This window comes from Haemaphysalis longicornis, unplaced genomic scaffold, assembly GCF_048455015.1.
Source record: "Haemaphysalis longicornis isolate Haplotype H1 unplaced genomic scaffold, Haemaphysalis longicornis Haplotype H1 scaffold_1, whole genome shotgun sequence".
NCBI classification, from domain to species: domain Eukaryota; kingdom Metazoa; phylum Arthropoda; class Arachnida; order Ixodida; family Ixodidae; genus Haemaphysalis; species Haemaphysalis longicornis.
This window is the reverse complement of record NW_027526203.1, coordinates 295,801,169-295,808,985: the sequence shown is the minus strand read 5'-3', so window position 1 is coordinate 295,808,985 and position 7,817 is coordinate 295,801,169.

Genomic DNA, 7,817 nt, shown 5'->3' with positions numbered 1-7,817 from the left:
TCCTGCAATTAAACAGCCTCAACCGGCTACCGGCGTGTCGGCTGTCTTCTTGACATATATATATATATATATATATATATATATATATATATATATATATATATATATATATATATATATATATATATATATATATATATATAGTGGCACTTACTGGTAGTGGCAGCTAACGATGTAAGTACTGTGACCCCTGTCTTCTGTAGGTCGCTTTAGCCACTCTGCATACCTAACTGCAGTGCTGCAAGCTTTTCAGGCAGAAATCGAATCGATGGTTTCACGCGCCTGCGGTGCGGATCTCGAAAGATGAACCTAATAACAGCTCACGCTGTCACACCTCCCTTATCGAAACTTCTTTTGAGCAGCCCGTTATGTCATGTAGTCCATCGCTGAAGGAAAAAAAATAGCGTCGTTTCACGCGGGAAGAGAGGAATGCATTATCAAAATGCATCATTCCGGTTATTCGGTTCTTACTACATTCGTATAACCAGCAACTCTCTGCTGCATCATGTTATCCCTTTTTTGAAGTGGACTCAGTTCCCTGCACTTGATAATGAAGCTCGTTATTTGTTTACTTATCACCAACACCGCTTGCAGCAAAAGTGTCCGCGTGCGCGCAGAAGAGGAGGGGGTGGCTGGTTGCCTGGCAAAAGAGGTGGACAAGCTGGCTGACCAGAAGAATGCTTGCTTAGTGCTGATACGTGCAAGCAGTGGGTTATCGGTACTGTCGTGGTTGGCTTGTTGGGCGGCCCATGTGGCTTAGGTGTGATTTGTGGGGACTTCGTATAGTTTCGGAAGGCTGGCAGACAATATCTAATCGTCCGCTAAGCTACCATTCACAGCGAGAGTCGGGAAAATTGTAAAATTTGCCAATCAAGCCGCGCCTGTCTGGCCGAAGAGTGGAAGCCCCAGCGAAAGCAGCGGCAGAAGCGCCTTCTCACAGGCCTCCAGCGGCGAAGGACGTCACGCCGTCCAAGATGGCAGCGCCCAGGCCGCAAGCGCTGTAAAAGGTCTATAGCATTGATGCAAGCATTGCCTATACAATGATGCACTTTCGCTGACGCGGCGTTGTCGCGTGCCGCGCTATGGCGCGCGTCAACGCTACGGCGGACTATAAGGTTGTCTTTAGGTGCGGTTGAACGCAATGTACATTTCGCCGCTTCCCGGAATACATCAACGTATGGTTGCAGGAAACAGCCGCACCTTTCGCTCCAAGGAACCTACTTCAGCACAATTTTTCATCACGTTGGGCTGCTGACAACCTCGCAAGGTTTCATTCAGCTACTACGTGACAAATGCTTTCAATCGTTGTTTAAAAACATCACTGGGTTCGGGTTGGACGAAAACGTATTGGTGGCCCCCTCTGAACATCAGAACTGCGGGACAGGGGACACGCGCGGGCATAGCGGATATAAATTATTCGTTCCCGCTCAAGTTCTGTTACTTTTAAAATAAAGCTTGAGCCAACCTGCGCTTCAAATCTTTTGAATGACCCTGGGACAGCTCGGGACTTCCAACGGATGTCTTGGTCGTTGTCCGCGCAGTCATTGCCACGTCACGTTCTCGAGCCTCTTTTTCCTGTAATCCTTTCACAGTTCGAGTGGGCAGCGAAAGCGCGTCGGCGTCCGCCCGCCGCCGTATCATTCTTTCACGCCGAGGCTAGAGATGGATCAGGTGGCGAGAGCGACAGGCTGCCAGGCCGCCGAGTCCCTAACGCTATTAAAGGAGCCACCCGCCGCGGTGGCTCTGTGGCTAAGGCGTAGTGCTGCTGAGCACGAGGACGCGGGTCCGATTCCCGACCACGGTGGCCACTTTTCTGATGGAGGCGAAAAGCGAAAACGCCCGTGTGTACGAGATTTCGGCGCACGTTAAAGATCCCCAGGTGGTGAAAATTAATCCGGAGCCCTCCACTACGGCGCGCCTCATCGTCTGCGTTGCGTCGGCGCGTTAAACCCCACAATCAATCAATCATTAAAGAAGCCAAGTGAGTCGAACGATGCTCCCCCCCCCCCCCCCCCCCCCGGAGCGGTTGCTGGTTCGTTCACATCGCGGTGGATCGTTATTGTTTCTCCGCGCAAATTTCTTAGTGCATCAGTAAAACACGAGTTGAGGGAATTGAGACGTCACGTATGGTCATATCATACAGGGTGTTTCAGTGAACACTTTCAAAAATTCCTGAAGGTAGGCTTTTCAAGAAAAATAGGAATTCCCTTAAGGAACAAGCTATCAGGTTCGGCGGACATCAGCAATTATGAGAAACATGCGAATTACATAGTTAATTAACTAAAACTGTTGAATTAACTTTTTAATTAGCGAAGTTTGGCGGTTATTGCCAATGGCGAGTTTGTAGCCACGGAGACGACGATAACCGATCAGTTTTTAAAGCAAATAAAAATATACTCTGTAGAGCCCTGCAGCCCGCAAAAATCAAGTATTTTTCCCCCATTAAAACGAAATGCAGCGCACATGGTGCGCCAGAAGTCTAGTGCAAACGCAACATCCGCTGATGACGTGTTGCAGTGACTGTGCCGCCCAATTCAAGAAGGTTCTGGTGATTCCCCACGCTAGGGAATCAGCTGATATCAACGCCATCGCCTCCTGCATTTTTCAATGATCAACGCTCACTTTATACCACGGCTACCGTTATCTTTTCTTTCGTTGGTAGGCGCAAGAAAGAGGATAGCCATCGCCCACTACATGGTCGCCCGTTTCGGGAGCCCTAGTGGGCGTTGGCTACAGTTTTGCTTATTTTTTGTTGTCTCGACCACATCTGACGTGGACACCAGACGTGCAAGATGTGAAACGTCACCATCTGTTCATTTTATTTCGTTAGGTTTATCTATTGTTCGTTTATAATCGCTGCGTGTTAGAAAGCGCATCAGACAAAGGAAAGGTTTGTTTGATGGGCGAGGAGGGCTTTCGCGGCTGGCTGCATGCTGAGGCTTCCTAGTTAGGGAAAATTACACTTACATTTCGAATTGGCCGCCACATTCATTGAAACACGTCACCAGCCGACGTTGCGTTCGCTCAAGACTTCGAGCGCTCCACGAGCCCCGAGTTTCGTTTTTGAGCGAAGAACAACGGCAGGCTTCCTCGCGCTACAGGTTTAAAAACTGATATGAAATTGTCTTCTCCGGGGCTACAAAATCACCATTGACAATAACCACCAAACCCCGCTAATTAATAGGTTCATTAGTAGAGTTTGATTACCCGCCTAACTAATGTGGACACCCTTGATACTATCTGGCGTCCGCCGCAGCTAGCAATCTCCTTCTGAAACGGGTTTGTTTCTTTCTCGAAGAGCCTATTTTTTAAAATTTTTGAAAGTGTTCGCTGAAACACCCTGTATGTTGTTGCCTAGTTCTTCGAAGGCACACTTAACCATACATTTTTTATCCCTCATTCGTGTGTATGCGCTGGACAAATACTGGCACTAGCACTAATCAGTAAAACGGATTTTTATTGTGCACGCGCATGTGTGCTTATCGAAGAAAATATGTGCTCAATATTTTCTCACACATGCAATATTCTGAACATGGTGCACAACTTCTTGCGGCTTTCTTGTAAAGACAAGAAGTTTTCAGAATTCACCCCTTGTCTACACTAGCTTTAATTCCGTGCCAACGACCAGCCGCGGTGGCTCAGTGGCTAAGACGTTGCGCTGCTGAGCACGATGGCGCGGGTTCGATTCCCAGCCGGGGCAGCCGCTTTTCTGATGGAGGCGAAAAGCAAAAACGCCCGTGTGTACGAGATTTCGGCGCAGGTTAAAGATCCCCAGGTGGTCAAAATAAATCCGTAGCCCTCCACTACGGCGTGCCTCATCGCCTGCGCTGCGTCGGCGCGCTAAACCCCCACAATCAATCAATCAATCAATTCCGTGCCAACGACTGGAAAGTTGACGACAATTTGTACGAGTCATCAGGGTGCCCTGCGAATATTTCGGAAACAGACCTGAACAGGTCGCTCCGAGGCATCCTCAACAACACAGAACCAAGGCTATCTCATCCTTCGTTAACTGGACGAAAAAATTGGGGGTCCTAAACATGTCCTGTCGAAACAAAGATCGTATGCATGCCCTTCACAGTCTCTCTAAATTCTCACAGAAAACACGTGCCCCCTGCACCTTAGTTTCACGCCTTAAATCTAGCCGTCCAAAATTTTGTATGCATGCATTCGAGAATCGCTCTTATTAAGCACTTTCTTTTGATATTTCACACATGAACTGCACACAAGAACAAATCCCAAATTTTAATTAAGTAGGGGGGGGGGGGGGGGGGGTCCTAGGGCCCTCAAAGTAATTTCGGACATGGGCCTTTGCTCCCTTTAAAACCTTGGGGGTTATATATAACGATTGGAGGATCCTTTACAATTCGTTTATACAAATAAAAAAAGCGCGGAGAGGTCGCGCTCCCTAGAAAACAGCGTGAATCACCTGCAGCTAAAACTTTTAAGAAATGGTAACGGTTACAAAAGCTCAGGTCCTGGAGCCACGATCATCACCCATTAGTAGAGATACTAGCAGCAAAGCTAATACAGCCCCTGGCAGAGCCCGCACACACTTGATAGGGGCCGCAAAATGCCGACATTCGGTGAAGACCTCAGATTAGACCGTCTGGTGGTCGGTGTTAGGTTGCAGCACTGAGCGGATGTTGCATCAACGACTGCAGACGGGCACATGCGAGTTTCTGACGGAGCAGTTACATCGCCAGTTGTCAACACTGCATACACTGTTACGCAAAAAAATGCACAAAGCGTTATCAGAATCAGAATGATTTTATTGATCGCATAAATGTCACGGTTACATATCTTAGTATTCACGAAACGGCCCTGTAGTCAAAGACGGTATCCGAACCTAGTGTACAAAGGGGACGTAAAAAAATTCTAAAAGGTGCAGCATGATAAGTAAAGTAACCAGAAAAGTGCATAAGGAAGGCTATACTAACAGAACCGCGCGGGTAACTCATGCAGCAGAACGAGCCAATGTTGAAGGTTAGTATTTCAATTTAAAAATTGGAACAAATAAAACAAAGCGTAAAAATATACAGAGGACAATGTACAAAAGACCACTAGTATGCATGCAATACTACAGACTGTCAGAATAACAGTTCTAAATTATAAGAACACTTCAATTTAATAAATGTACAGTCAGTGTAGATGCGATACGTTTATAGTTTTCTTTTAAATTCGTGATGTCTGCGATGTTTTGATATCTAGAGGTAAAACGTTTCCCAATTAAATTGATACGAAACACGCGGTCTGCTTGCCTTACTGTGTTCCTTCGGTAATGTTCGTAAACACGAAACCTCGCGTTGGGAAGCTGGAAGATTATTATTTATTTTCGTTCAGTAAGCATAGGCCATGGTCTGATGCAAAGAACACCAGGTTTCGGCCTTTGCTGTTAGTGCTTGAGCTTCCCCAGAGCAAGTGGTGTGCATTAAAATCACCCGTAATAACCCACCGACCAGCCGTTGTACTTAAGATGTCCTGCAGCCTCTTGCCATTAAAGTGAGATGCCGGGTGTATATACGCACCCACAAGTGTGAATGTGAGGTCGCCTTTCCTGATAATCAGGCAGACGTACTCATTACCCCTGTAAGCTTTCACGGGGTGGTGTACATATGTGAGCTCACGTCTGATGAAAACGACGACTTTGCTTGGTTCTCCCCGTCTGTGGTTGATTGAAAAAGTTCATAGCCAGAAAGTCTAATAGGTTTACGCAGGTTCGGCTCACAAATGACAAGGATGGGAATTGACTTCATGAACACAAATTGGCGAAGGTCAGCGATGCGTGACAGCAGACCTGGGGCGTTCCACTGAAAAATGGAAGCGTCCTTGACATCCGCACTCAACGAAGGGCGCACGTTGGTCATTGCACTGGCTCACCCGAGGCTTGCGAGTACTGGCTCCAGTGCCTCCAGTACTTGTAGTGCACTCAACGCAGAAGGAGTGTTTATGTTAGTGAGTAACGTGCGAATGGCATTCATGAGGGACCTCAGGACCGCTACGACTTGCAGATCTGGGCCTGCAGCCGGAGTGGGAGATCGCATGGGTTTCTTCACCAGTGAACGTTGGGGCTCAGGTGGCGGTACAATCGGTGGAAGTGGGGGCCACGAGTCAGCCGACAGGGGCTGTTGTAGCCAAGATGTTTCTTCGGGAATTGATCCTTACGTCCTTGGCTTCTCCAGGCCCAGTGATCTCGAGGAACGCGGAGACCGCTTGCTTGTTGAGCATCCTCAAGTTATCCGTCTTGGCTTTCGGCACCAACAGTATCGTGTGCACAAGGCGTCTAGGCATGGGCCTCACCGTCGAGGTGCTCGACCGCGAAGATGGCGTGAGGAGCCTCCTTTTTCCCCTTTTTTGCAGGTAGAGTTGGAAGCCATCGTCAGAATCATCATCACTAGGCGAGCTCGGTGTCATCGGTGTCCGTGTCGGCTGGGAGGCTGACGCACTTCCTGGAGGCCGCGCCCGCCGGTGGATCGACGTCGCACGGTTCCTCCGGGGGATCCCCGTCCATCACCGCTCAGAGAAAAACGGTGTCCTACAGGTCGAAACCAAAAAAGACCGCAAAAAGTCGCAGACGAAAGAAGCAGCGTCCTACAGAAGAGGCACTTCGTCGTCTTTAAGTCTACGCGGATAGTGCCGTTTAAATTTCCACATGATTGTGCGTGACCCTGTGAGCCGTACGGCCTTTGAATGAACGGTAGTTATTCTCTAAGATGGCGCTTTCGATATTTCGTATGATAGATCGTAGAGGTTGTCATTTAAAAAATCATGCATCCCTTCGTCTAACGACGAAGACGATGGTTGAACGCAAAGCTTTCTTGTGAGGGATTCCCTGGTTGTCGTCTCAGTTTGGACTTTGACTCGCAGACGGTTTGAACTTTGATTCGTTAATCTTTGACTTTGACTCACACGCAGTTTGGACTTCTGATTGCAGCGGCTTTGACTTTGAGCATTTGCCATTTCATTTCGCACGAAGAAAGCTTCGCGTTCAACCGTCGTCATCGATGGAGGGGTGCATGATTTTTCGTCGAATTTTGCCCGTCTATGCTGCCTTCTCCAAATCCGAACTGCTTCGATGGCGCAAACGGATGACCCAGGTTTGATTCCGACCACGGGAAGCGTTTATTTTTCTGAAACTTTAATCCATAAAATACGAATTACGTACAAAACACTGTTTGTACTGATAGCTGCAAAGGCTGGTGGCCGGTACAACATAAAATTACAAGCAATTCACGAGCAATTCACAAGTAATTAAGCAGCAGAGCGTGAAGGGATGAAAAAAAATAGAGATGTACACAAGACTACATATCATACAACTGTAATTGTACATGTTCACACATACACACAACAAATCCAAGAAGAAAAATAATGGCGTTAAACCCTACAATCAATCAAGAAGAAAAATAATGACCCAAAAAAGAAACAAGAGATTTAGATTAAACTTGTAATGCTGTTTAGTGGTCATTTTAAAATTTCTCGCTGTTCTCTATCGGAAGTTTGTTCCATATTTTGACTCCAATGAACTCGATCAGGCGCTCCTTATATACATTGTTACATTTGGGAAGGTTGAAATTGAAATTGTAGGCTTGCCTTGTACTACGAGAGGGTAAGGTGGAAAGGCTTAATGGAAAGGGTGAATTGGTGTTAAATATATTGTTGATCAAGAGCGAAATTTTGTAGTTGCGCAAGGACCAAAACGACAGCGCATGATTATCACGAAAAACGTTGCTCCTGGAATAACCTGAATCAGTTGTCATCGCGGTCAATGCTCGTTTTCTTTTTTTTTTTTCTTTTTTGCATACGAAGTAATGGCGATA